The sequence below is a fragment of the Astatotilapia calliptera genome, chromosome 19 (assembly GCF_900246225.1).
Source record: "Astatotilapia calliptera chromosome 19, fAstCal1.2, whole genome shotgun sequence".
Taxonomy (NCBI): Eukaryota; Metazoa; Chordata; class Actinopteri; order Cichliformes; family Cichlidae; genus Astatotilapia; species Astatotilapia calliptera.
In genome coordinates this window covers 10,508,089-10,522,008 of record NC_039320.1, presented here as the reverse complement: position 1 = coordinate 10,522,008, position 13,920 = coordinate 10,508,089, and the positions used below count along the sequence as shown (strand labels likewise).

The 13,920-nt window shown below is 40.1% G+C and overlaps 1 protein-coding gene across 1 annotated transcript in view; it reads right to left on the bottom strand.

Annotated features, from left to right (window-relative positions):
• Positions 1-3,919, bottom strand: part of lrfn5a (leucine rich repeat and fibronectin type III domain containing 5a) — a 136,778-nt gene extending 132,859 nt beyond the window's left edge. The window contains exon 1 of the mRNA XM_026152836.1: positions 2,923-3,919. The gene's annotated coding sequence lies outside the window, so the exon portion shown is untranslated. The remainder of the gene's footprint in view (positions 1-2,922) is intronic.
• Positions 3,920-13,920: the final 10,001 nt, after the last annotated feature.

Genomic DNA, 13,920 nt, shown 5'->3' with positions numbered 1-13,920 from the left:
AGTTAGGAAACAGTGACTCTGACACAGTCATACTGGCTTTTTAAGAGCTACTTTAAGATCTAATAAAAAGTCTTGACTGGGGGTTTACTTACTTCTGTGGTTTATGACAGAAAAGTCATTTAATAGATTATTTTCCACGCAGTATTTTTGACAACATACTGTAAGATAACAGGATCTCAGCTGCTTGTTTTTTACTGGAAGAAACGAGCTCAGTGAATGTCACCGGTCACTTTGTCTGACAGCTCTGAGCTGTCACTCATGCGTGCCTCAGCTGATAGTTTAGTGAACAACAGACAGAAGAATAGGGTTTTTTTTTTGTTTGGTCCTCCAGACTCTGATGGCATTTTAAGGACATGTTGTTTCACTCGATAATGACCACACACTCATGCACACATAATTTCAGACAGCTGCAGAAGCATTCCAGATGTCACATCGTCAGGCCAGCTCCCTATAAGGCCTCCCTCTCCTCTGCTAATAGGAAATGTTCCCTAACATCTGTGGTCTCCATCCCTCTCCCTCTTTCTCTCACTATCTCCCCTGCTCTCTCTGTCTGTCTCTGAGCAGTAGAATAAATTGAATTAGAGCTCCACCACCCACTCTGCAGGATCCTGCAGCCCTCTGTCAGATAGCTAAACAGAGAGAGGAAAGAGAGAGGGAAAAAGTTGGAGACAGATAAACAGAGGGAAAAAAGATGGCCTTAATAAAGAATAAATAACAGCCTCACCACCTCGCTTTGGGGTTGTGGTAATGCAAGGTAAAGAATAATGCTTCTGAATCACACCTACGCCTGAGAGAAATTTCATAGACATCACCACACACAAAAGCATAAACCAAGCCTTACAAGCCCATCAGATGCTCATGAAATGCTATAAATTTTACACTGATGTAACCCAGGTAAATCAAACCTCAGCAACTATTCTGAAGTAGCTTTAATAGAAACTCATTCCAAGTCTTTCAAAATGAAAACTCAGTTTGTAACACACATGCAGTGTCATTTATCCAAAACCTAATGGCATGGTAAACCACTCCTTTCAGGCATAAAGAGGAGGCTAAACACAACTAAAATGGACCAAAAATCACCAGTTTCTCTCCTCGCTCATTCACCCACACTCTTTTTCTAGAGCAGGGGATGCATTTGCATAATGCCTCCATATCCACGGGCCATTAGCACCAGCACGAGTGGCTCGTGTGCATAAATTTATTGCCTTGATCAATCAATGCAAGCTACTGTACTGTACTAGTACAAACTGACGAAACTCCAATCCAGCAAAATGCAGAACCGTGGGAAAGACAAAAGAAGAAACCCCACAGACAGGGTAATGATGACATGGGAACAAATTTGGTTAGATTAGTAAAATTTTCTATGACAGGCATAATTAATTTAAAAAAAAAATACACATAATTGGTGAATAATTTTCATTCTGCTTTAAATGAACCCCCTGAAAGGACATCTGTGGACAGGATTTTTTTTTTTTTTTTGGAATGACAGCAACAAACAACAGCATATCCCATCATAAACGTTATTTTATTATTAGAGCCACTTTCATTGCAGCCATTTTGTGTGTGTTTTTTCTGTGTTTCATACATTATAATGCAGGAATGAGTCTCAGCCAAGGGATGGAGCACAATGCCAGCTCAAAACTGCTTTCATTTCTTTATACAAATACTTCCTGTGGGCTGGAGGGATATTCAACCTTCCAGCTACACACTGTCAAAAATGATACGTAAAACAAACATTAAACTTAACTGATGGTTTTTGAACTGCAGGCATGGATGACCATGTTTACATGGAGCGCCAGTGGACCACACTCCAGAGCTGAGCAAATATGTGTAAGGCTTGTGGTTTTAGCAGTTTGCTTCTGTTGTGTAAGCATATCTACTATCACCCTGTAGACTTTATATCTTTGTGGATGCCACATTTACAGCAGCCGAGCAGCTTTTGATGGGCCAGCACAGAATCTGCTCTGATGCAGAGTCAAGATCAGCGCAATGGGTTGAAAATGCAAGAAACCTTGAAATTAATCAATAAATGGATACAATTTCTTGTTATTTAGATATTGTACTTTTTATGTTGTGCACACAAACTATACTGGCCTATGCTATTCAGCGGTAGCGCCCCCCCCCCTTTCGCTGTCTCACGCGTGCCCGCGCACGCAAACATACACAAAACATCCCTGTCATTATTTGAAACTGACAGACGGTGGATACTAAAGCTAAATCGTTGTGGTGTTCTAGTTACATTGTGTGTGGGTTTAATTGCTTTACGCACGCGCACAAACACTGATGGATGATTTAATTTTATTTATTTTCAGGTATCAGGTAAAGGTGTGGCGCGTACTGCACAAAAAGGCGTGCTGAAGTGCAGATACCTGCGCGCTTTAATAACCGCTGCATGGACATTTTAGTGGGTTTTCTTCTCGCTGGAGACGCACGTTGCGCGCACGCTCAAGTTGTTCATTCTTTCTGGTTGAGCTCGCGGGCTCGAACGCCCGCGTGCACACACACACACACACACACACACACGGAGAGAGCTGCTCAAAATGTAGGCTTTACCTCCACAGACTCACACAGAGCCTTTGTAACTTACGCCAGGTTTAATTTTGACCTTGCAATGTTCTCAATGGTGGTTTTCTTTAATGCACTAGCCCCTTCTCTGTGCCCTCCAGCCACCTACCCAATGCTATCAAACTACACCCCCTCTGCCTCCTTCCCGCAGCATATCAGCATCCAGACTAAATGTCAGCGCACGGGAGTCTAGAAATAACTCTTTTACCCCTCAACAGACGACCATTCCCCGGCTCCAGCAGACCCAGGCACAGAGAAGGAAGAGTTGGAGGCATAGGTGGATAGATAGAGAGGGCAAGAGAAAGCCGAGCCTTCATTTTGTGCGTTAAACAAGAAATAAAAGAGTTTAAACTTTACCTCTTTCAAGGATAGGTTTTCTTCGTTCACCGGCTGTCAGCGCGCAATTATTTCTCCAAATCCCATTATTGCGAAGATAGTGGCAATTATAGTTGTAATTCCACACAAATATGCTCCAAATACGAAAATATGCCCCATATACGTATATATCGAAGTAAATGTGCGTAATATCCTTTGGTTGTCTGTAAATTCCGTTTAGGTTTATAGTTCAATCCGATCTTCCGGAGGGGTGCGTCCGTTTTGCATTCTCACAGCGCCCGACGACTACATCCTCCTCTTGTTCTCGCTCCTCTCTCTTTCACACTCTCCCCCGTCTTCTTCTCTCCCGGTTTCATCCCTCCACCCGCTTGGTAAGGGAAGAATCCGATCCGAGAGAAAACTGGAGTGATTCTCTCAGCCCTCCGCCCGTCTCATTCCTCTTCTCTGTCTTCCTTCTTTTTGTCTTCTATTTCTCGCCTGTTCTTCCGCTCCTTCTCCTCCCTCTTTCACCTAGGGCAGGTGAAACAGGGAGAATTCCGCTGCAAGGCAGAAAATATCCCAGGTAGGAAAAAAGGGGTGGAAAACTCAAATTAATCCAGAAAAATTCCGCGGGTTAGGGAGAGTTTGTTGGTTATTAAGCACTTAAAATCCAAACCAGTACATTTCCTGGCTTGTTCGACAAGCTTTTAATATCGAATTTGGGATTTTCTTTTTCACCCACTCCCTCCCGTTCTCTTTCTTGCTGTCCTCTCTCTCTCGCTCTCTCTCTCTTTCTGTCTCTGAGTCTCTCTTCCCGTCGCTCACCCTCTCTCAACTCTGTGGGTCTCTGCTGCAGTCAGGAGTTAAAGAGAAGAGGAAAATGTATAAAAGGGCAGAAAATGAAGCAGAATAAAAAGAGCAGTAACGTCCCGGCCAAGCTGCCGCCCGGTTACTCGCTCACTGAAAGCTTAACCTGCTTCGCGATCCTCTTCTCAGGTCGCTGCTCTGTTACCGTTAATCCCCGGAGCGTGTCAGGTCCGACAAGTGCCATGTTTCATCTGAGAGGAGAACATCGCTTCCTCATACAGATTTCAAAATAAAAGCAGCGAGTGGCGCTTTTCAAGTACTTTTTTAACCACATGGAACTGGTTTTTAGGATAAGGACAGAATCTGACAGTGTGACTGGATATAGGAACATTTATAAAATTGCACCACTGGTGTTACAGTGGCAGATGGCTGGAATACCATTTGAGGAATCTATCCGCCCATGCAAGTCTGCATGTCATTCAAAATGCATTCCAAAATTTCCCAAATTCCTAAAAGTCTTCACTTTTGAATGGTAATAGAATCCCCACCCCCCACCCCAGGCACCCTCCATACCATGAATGTGAAGTTTAATTTACATCCGCTCTTGATAAAGTAGTCATATAAAAATGTCTGAGGCTGCCCTTAAGTGTCTGATTGTCATTGTCTGCCCATAGAGGATCCCTTTGCTTCCACGATGTTCCTATGTAAACATGAATTCTGCTACCAATCACTTAATGAATCTTCCCAAGGGTTTACACCAGGGGTGTTAAAACTTTTTTCACTGAGGGCCACATACATAAAAATATAGGAGGGGCCGGGTCACTTACTAGAAATTAGGTATATAACCTTAACTTTAGTGTATTAAAGTTAGAAAAATCACTTAAAAGTGATCGAATATGTTATATTGTTGAATATAATTAAAGACAAAACTGCCTTCATCACAGCTTTCCATAAATGGAAATAGAAATTTATTGATTTATCCAGAAAAAGCTTTGGTAGCTCATTCTCAGAACAGCAGCCTCAGATTTCTTCTTAGAAGATTTACAGCACAGAGAAAAAACAATAAAGGGGAAAATGGGACGGGTACATTTCAAGCTTGTTATTTAAGTTATTAGGCTTAGCAACACACCTATTAACGTTCGTTTGAAACGGTTATCAACATTAACAGACTGAACTGGACTTAATAACAGGAGTGTATATAATTTTAGTAAATTATTCTGGTGAGTATCAGCTGTGCTGGGTATGTAAATCGGGCCATCCAGCTGCGGTGCTGATCGTACGCCACTCGTGCCAAAAATCCGGACAAATGTTACTTGATCAAGGAGCAAATCTGCATCAGATGAGAACAGCTGACTACGTGTGCGTGCGCTGTGCATATAAGAAAGTTGTGCGCAAAAGCAGGGTAGTGACAGAATTGATGCGCATTATTGATATTTGAAGCATGTGTACCTGCACATTAACACACGGGTACTGTGGAATATATTTTTTACTCACCTAAAGCGCTCATGCTCTCGTCCACTCCCCGCAAAAGAATTAGCAGCTGTGCGGTGTCTGTGGCATTGGTGCTCTCATCGCATGCGATGGAGTAAAAATCAAAAGCACAGCTTCATCAGACAGTTGCAGTTTAATGTTGGCTGACAAGTCTTCAGTGCGTCGCACAACTGTATCTCTGGACACGCTGACGTTGTTGAAGTCCTGCACTTTTTCCGGGCACATTATTTCGGTGACTTTAACGAGGCCGTGTTTTATGAGGTCTCCATCTGAAACAGGCTTGCCATGTCTTGCGATGAGTTGGGCGACCTCATAGCTGGCTATTGGAGCCTTTTCCTGGACAATTTGAGCACGAAAAAAATACTGTTGCTGACCCGCAGGAGAGCTACCATTTGCTTTAATTTCTGCTCTCGCTCAGCACCAGTGTAGGATGCATAGGCCTGATGTTTGGTTTCATAATGAGGTCGTACATTATAGTCTTTCATAACTGCCACAGTTTCAGTGCAGATCAAACAGACACACTTCCCCTTGAATTCTTTGAAGAAATATTCACTCTCCCACCGTGTCTGAAATTTTCTGCACTCACTTTCTACCTTTCGCTTCTTTGGTTCTGCCATGTTTAGTAACTTGGGGTACATTTCTTCTGTGATTGTCCTTTTAGGTGGAGCAACTGCCTTGATCAACAGTAGTTTCCCCTGGTGTTAAAACTAAGAAGTGCAATACTCTAGTAAAAGTTGAAGTGCGGGCCATATTCTATTCTATTTATAAAATTACTTGTGGGCCAATTAAAAATGGACCGCGGGCCGGAGTAAGTTGTTTGGACACCCCTGGTTTACACAATAAACCAGGCTGTTGTGGAGAACTGCGCCAACAAGCTTATAAAGACATAAATAGATACTGAACAGAACTGAGTTCTGTCCCATTTTCAAATGTTACCCTTGGGAAAATTCATTGCCCACCCTGCTTTAAGGGGACTGCAGACTATGCAATGCAGAGAACTGAGGGTTATCTTTAGCCAACGTGGGCCAATTAACAAACGCATTAAGTCAATTAAACTAAAATAATCTGTTTAATATGGTAAATTAATTTTAACTTGTATTTAAACAAAATGCTATCAATTTAAGAGAGAGCAAAAGAGAGCCTGGTAGGTGTGATTGTTAGTTTCTAACCATAATATTCAACAACGTTAACGCTGATGACCAGAGTACCAGAATACGTTGTGTATGAAATTGTTGCGCTTTTATTCTGAAATAAAACGACTATACTTCCGGAATACTCACCGATAACCCTGTGGTATTTTACAATGCTCAGAACAGGTGCGTGGAAGTTCTTATTTGAAACATTTTTATTCCATGTGTGGAGCGCACGAACATATATTTTTCTCCTCTTTATCAAAATTATTTTTCTTGTCTATGCCTCCCTCTCCCGTGCCAGTTAGTCTTGACGGTGGTCGTCAATCTGTTCTGGCTCAAATATGCATCACCTGTCATGTTGTCATTCAACTCACTTTCTCCTTGTTCCTATGTCTCTATGTGACAGATGGTTGTGGCTTAAAGAAAAGAAAGAAGTGAGTAATCAAGTGACCCCTCTCTGGGTTGATAAGCAGAACACTGAGAAAATAAGGACATGGAGGGGAGAGGTGAAGCTGCTGACAGAGATTAGAGAATTTATACAGTTTGAAGTGGATCTTCTCTGATTTTTATGTACCCACTTCACAGTCGACATGATGTTCTGAGACAAGTGGATATGTAGTCTGAGAACATGATCCAGACTGCAAAGCGTCACATACCTTAAATATATTAAAGCTGTTAAGGCTAGGTTGCAGGGATATCAGATTCAGTGGTTCACAGGGGATCCGCTCAGATGTATGGGGTCTTATCAGCTCTCCATTCCACAAAAACCAAAATTTAAGATATGGCTTTTCTGCAGGACACTGATAAGAAATGGTGGTGGTCCATGGAATCAGAGACTGGGTGGTCTATGGTTAGGATTGCTGGAGCATAAAGGAAATAATAAAAAAAATAAATAAAAAGCAGTGAGCACTTTCAGTTTTCTGTGTAGCTTTGCCATACAGTCAAGATGTCATTACTGACTAATGGATTCTCTCATTTTGTAATCATTAATGTTTAATTAATCAGTGGGCTAGTCTTTCCAAATCATCAACAGGGTTGCTGGGTTAGGTGCCTTGAAGGCTAATGAGTTTTCATTTAACCTGGCATGTTCCATAATAATTTGTCTACTTAGTCTCTATTGGCCATGCTAAATTTGCATGGTGAATGAGCGATAACCCAAAATGTTGTGCAAATGTATCTTTTTCTATGTGATTTACTTGTTAAAGAGTTGTAAAGCTGTTATGAGTGAACACTGCTGTAGTCTATTAAAAAATGCTGAATTGGAATGTCCTGTTGGACGGAAGTCATATCTGAGGAATTAAATAAGGTCATTTTCCTGTTATGACTCAAATAGCACTTAAGAACTGCTGATGTCAGCTACACTAACTACTTTACATCCCCACAGAATGTCAGCTTAATAGAGCTGAATGTTTACCGTTACATGTATGACCTCAGTGCCACAAACTGACTGGCCGTGACAATAAATGGACAAAGTCTAACCTTCAGGCTACTGCTGCTGCCAATCAGTTTATTGATTAGCTCTTAACACATGTTAAAATCAGTGAGACATTGTCAGCTGGCTGATGGGATTGCTCCCTGCTGAAATCACAATCCATTTGTTAGCCAAGAGCCCACAAATGTGTGAAATCAACAATCGATTAACCATTTGAAACCTAATCAGACTCATCTTTTTAAAAATTTTTTAAAATTCATGATAATCTATGCAGTGATGGCATAGATCCCGAAGTGTCACTTTGTTGTGGTTAGGTTAACTTTATGAGTATAATCAAATGAATGCTAACACCTTCAGATAAAATTCCCACTTAGTTTTGTACAAGGATAATATATACACATTTATGGTCCTGACAAACACATCATCGTGACTTTAATCCTTTGGCTGTCCCTCTAGATGGTGGTGATGTTGTTATTTTCATTAATCACCATGGGACATGGTTTATGAGTGAATTTGGATAAAGTAGGACAAATTTTGACAAATGTCCTGTCAAATTATAGACAGTACTTCTTTTCTTTTTTTTAATCTTCTGTCATTTTTATTTGAAACTAAAATCAGTCCTACCTGCAGTTTCATATATAATAAGGAAAGTCACTGACCGATCCTCTTGACACTCTGAGCCAGAAAAGCAGAGACTTCCAGTAGTGCCGATCAGTGCATTGATTGTATGATCATCCGGGGACCATGTTGGAAACAGTGGTAAGACGGAAATAATTGGATGGCTAGATAAAAATCCGCTCACTGAGACTTGGATCAGTGATCACAGAGGTAGACATCCAGTAACCAATTGAAGATAAGGTCTGATGTGGTGTGAGGCAGTGTAAAGCAGCTGTAGTTCAGTGATATTTGTATTATCAGAATCAGAATCAGAATACTTTATTGATCCCCCAGGGATCAATAAAGTATTCTGATTCTGATTCTGATTATTCTGTATCACCTCAGAACATTTACTTTACAGATATAGCCTTTTAGAACAGTCCAAGCTGTTGTAGCTGTCAGCGTAGACTCTTGAGATAATCTCTTAAATTCTCTTCATTTACCAGAATGTGACTTGGTCACACATTATTTTCATAGAACTGGCTGTAACTGAAGCTACAAAAATCCCCAGGACAAGTACTGTTTGTGTCATCCTCGATCCACTGGAGCAAAACCTGGTGATGGGAGCACAAAAGCACTGTAAGTATCAACATAAGCTGCCAAAGCTTTAGCCTTCTGTCACTATGGATCAAGCTATTGATTAGCTGTTATGGCTTTTGCAGATGGCAGCAGGTAATACTGACTGCAATCCGTTTGCACACAGATGAGATGAGTGGTCAAGGGTGTAGGCCTACCTACTCACGAATGACCCAATCTAGGATTTTTTTCTTTTAATCTTTTATATATTTATTAAAAATAAAATAAAAACAATTAGAGCATGCATAATGATCTCACTAGATGCCCTGCTCAAGGCAACAGGAAAAAGGACTTGTACTAATGTACACCAATGGACAAAACTAATCAAACTAAAACTTTCCAATCATTACAACGTATGTACTATACAACATGAATATTAAGCATTTTAACAAAAAACTACTGTACTGTATATGTTAGCTTTAGTAAAAAAGCAAAACAAAACAAAAAAAAACCAATAGATCACAAACTGCATGTCTAATTGCACACGGGGAAACACATTTTGTATCTCGGCAGCTTTCAGCTTACTGCTGTTTACGGCTTTTTATAAGACAGAAAACTTTGATCAGTTTAGTTGCTCTTGCAGGAAGTTATTTCCTTCCTGCACATAAAATACTTAAAAGCAGTGGTGGTGTGAGTTTTGTGAGTATGCTTTTCATCCATTGTAAATGACATTCTGTAGGCATACAATGTGCAACACCCAATAAAAGAAAATTTTGGGAGAGTGGTATTTCATCGAGAAAGGATGATTACAGTAGCAGGAAATGGGAGCTGAGGATCACGAGGGGAGAAACTGGCAGATGAATCAAATGAAAGTGTAATGTTCCCGCTTCCTGCAGGTTTGGTATCATCTCTAAGCACATCTTAAGCTATAGTGGTGCAGGGAAATGGTTCTTAAGCTTAGGAGGACTGATAACACAGATTTTTTGATCGTCTCAGCCCTGGGATGCTTTTGGAATCAGACCGCTGAAATTTTCAGTAATTTGAAAACTTAAACAGTATTTTATCCCTATTATAATTATATAGGTGAATATAGGATATCCTACTATAAAGAAAATAGGATTAGATCCTGTGTTTCTGATCAGTCTTGTAAAGTTACTTATTACCAGGTTATAGCTATGATTGAATCTTGTTTGTAAATGATAAAAGTGCAGCATAACCTTCACATAATACAGTTGATCCAGTGAACATAAATTCACCGTACTGCAGGGGATTTATGTGAAAATTTCAAGCTGGTTGGTATCATGTAATTGGATCATTGTGTGCCAAATTTAGAAAGCGAACACAACCAAAAGCTGGAAGTGTTCCTGTTAAACACCAGAGTTAATTGACACAATGAAGCCTGAATTATACAGGTGAGTGTGTCCACATATTCACTCTATTATACATATCAGGAATATAAGTTACAAGGATAGAATTTTAAACAAATGTTACACTTAAGGATTCATTTTGAAATTCCTCTGCAGGGTCCTGTTGACCACATTGCTTCATTCAGTTCCGAAGCCATAATGCTTTGATGGTAGTACATAACACTACTAAGAAATAATGTAATTATTTGTGACATTATTAAATGTTCTGATAATTAACTGCAACTTGCAAGAACAAAAAAGAAATATACTTTGACGACTTCAGGCTGCATATTATTAATACAGAAAGCAGACTAATGAGTAATCCCCTGCCTGCCCTTTTTTTATTCTGTTGTGGAACTTGAATTAATGAGAGTTCACCCTCATTAAATTCAGTATAGCTGCTAAAACTGGAGGTAATTTAAGCATCTTGTACAATATGCCAGCGCAGACAGACAGCCCTGCTGTGCAAAGAAGTTAGCAGTCAAAAAAAAAAAGGCAGCAGAGCCATTTCAGGCTGTTAGATCAGAGCTTTTCAATACAGTGGATAGTGCTAGAGTCACAGCAAGACTGCATTGATGCTCTTATTAAGTGAACGACACCAGTACTTGCCTGAATTTTATTACTTATAATGAGATCAAAAGTAAGTTGTTTTGATATTTACTACATTTTTAAACAAGCCAGAGAGCTTTGATCAAAGAGCTCAACTATTTCAGCACAATGCAGGGACTCAGTCAGCTGGTTCTGCAGTCTTAGATGCCTCAGCATTAGTGAAACAGTGAACCGAACCCCACAAGTAAAAAAACAAACAAAAAAACAACAACCCTATTTTATACAGTTAACATTACTGTGTCCACAGTATGTGGTTTCTTTTTGGTCTATACTTTCACTGACAGTATATTCCAATATACTATGTTATTGCTATTATTTGAAAGGGGATCGTGGCTCAAGAGTTGGGAGTTCGCCTTGTAATCGGAAGGTTGCTGGTTCGAGCCCCAGCTTGGACAGCCTCGGTCGTTGTGTCCTTGGGCAAGACACTTCACCCGTTGCCTACTGGTGGTGGTCAGAGGGCCTGGTGGCGCCAGTGTCCGGCAGCCTCGCCTCTGTCAGTGCGCCCCAGGGTGGCTGTGGCTACAATGTAGCTTGCCATCACCAGTGTGTGAATGTGTGCGTGAATGGGTGGATGACTGGATATGTAAAGCGCTTTGGGGTCCTTAGGGACTAGAAAAGCGCTATATAAATACAGGCCATTTACCATTTACCATATAAAAGAATAATTTAAAAAGGAAAACAATTTAGCGTATGTGAGCACAGACCAACCTGCTTAAAAACATGGTGGAAGACAGGTTAATGGGAACTATAAAATACAATTAAATAAAACTATTACATGGTTACAAAGAGCACAGTATAGACAGTGCCCTATACAAACAATCTGGAAACATAAATACACACACGTGTATATATGCACACACATATATACATATACACACATACATATTATATATATGCACACACACATATCTATCCATGTATCTATCTATATATATATATAGGTGTGTGTGTGTGTGTGTGTGTGTGTGTGTGTGTGTGTGTGTGTGTGTAACTAGATTTGATGTATATTATGTAAAATATTATGTGGCTATACAAATATATGTACAACTCTGTGTATATAAGTTTATGGACAGGCATGCAATGTAGTGACAAGGATTGACAAGAGCTAATATTGCATATGAGAAATATTGCACATAGAAACTACCATGGTGTATTGTACGCTGCAGGTAAGGAAGGAAAGTAGCTTTGCAGGTAAGGAAAGACCTGAATCTCTCTGTTAGGGTCGGGGGAATTTCCGCAGGGCTAGTAAATCTAGTAGTAGGGACTTGCACTAGGGAAAAAAAAGGCTCAGTAATTCTAGTGTTAAGCCTGAAAAAAAATTTCTATGGGTAAGACACTAAGGCAGTAAAGTAGGCTTTTTATACTGTTGAGTCATCTATAGCGCATGAAGGATCTACAGACAGTCTACAGTATGAGGTTCATTATCAGCCAAAGTTTTGACAGCTCTGACACAGTCAGCTTTGTTAGAAAATAATAAGGCTGAGAAACACTTTTTATCCATACTAAATTACACACACACACACACACACACACACACACACACACACACACACACACACACACACACACACACACACACTCTTAAGGAAGCAGACTCTTAGAGTTACCTTATAACCAAAAAATAACCAAATTCCCTAACATACTAAAATCATTGAGCAGTCCAACTGCTTTCCACGGTCCAACCGTATTAAATCCTTTTAGCGGTCCAACTGCATTCAATCATTTTCAGCAGTCCAACTGCTTTAAATCCTCAGTACTGTCATGAGATTCTCATCAAAATCAAAGCAGACATTTACCGGCAACTTTTACTGAATAGACATTTAATTTTATCATCCAATTCAGCACACTTCGGATAAAATCAACAGGCCTGTGCCTACCTCTTTTATAAAGGCGCCTGTCCCCTCAGTTTGGTTGCCAGGTCACGCCTGCCTGTCTGACCACAACGGACCACCGAATTTCACCGTCTACACCTCCAATTCTCTCCCTCCTCAACCACCGGACGAAGCTCCCAAATGTTAAGGTTCAAATATTGAGGAAGGAGAGTACAAACAACCATTGGTCCAGAAGATCTTGGTCAAACAATTGATTTTAATGAATACACGCGTGGGAAGACCACTCTGTATGCAGATAGGGATTGATCTTCAACTTAATCAAAGCATACACAGATTTTTATAGCATCAGGGTTTGAATTAATGATGCCCCTTCATACGTCACAGACAGAATATACATACGTCAAATCAAAACCACAATGACTTTTAACACGGTTTTTAAAAGAACATTGTCTTCTATCTCGTCTGGAACACGAGCCCCACATCCTGCCAGACGCTGTTCCTCTTTCCAGAGACAAACATGACCAGCTTCTCACCTATAAATGAGTCTAACTAATGTGTGTGTGTGTATGTGTTGACCTTACATGCTCTCTCATCTCACCCGTTGCACTTCTGACCTTTTACCAGAACCGAGGCTCATCCTTAGATACAATAACCTAACTGAAACTATATGTACTATATTGAATAAATGTTCTAATCGAGAACCTCTACTAAAAACTTAATGAAAGAATATAAAAGTATAACAGACAATTTGAATAACCTAGTAATTCAAATAGCCTCGTCTAGCCTGCTCCTCGGAATAACTTAGACTCTGCTTTCACTTCTGCAAACTCTCTGCAACTTCCTGTCAGCCTGCAACTTAGTCTTTCTGAAAGACACACACACTGTTTAAACCTCTGAATACAATATCAATACTGTAAATTATATTATTAATGTAATAGTAATGATGATGATTATTTACCAATAGCAGTAAAATAATTTCCCTGATCCACACTTTGCACTACTGCAATAAAGCTAGATGCTAACATTACTCTTAACAACACGATAAGAGAGGTTGAAAAGTTAAGGAGAACTGCCTGAATGTGTTATTTTATGGAACAGTCCTGAACATTTTGTCCTAACATGACACCATGAAACACTGGAATGTGCGTCTGTGTGCA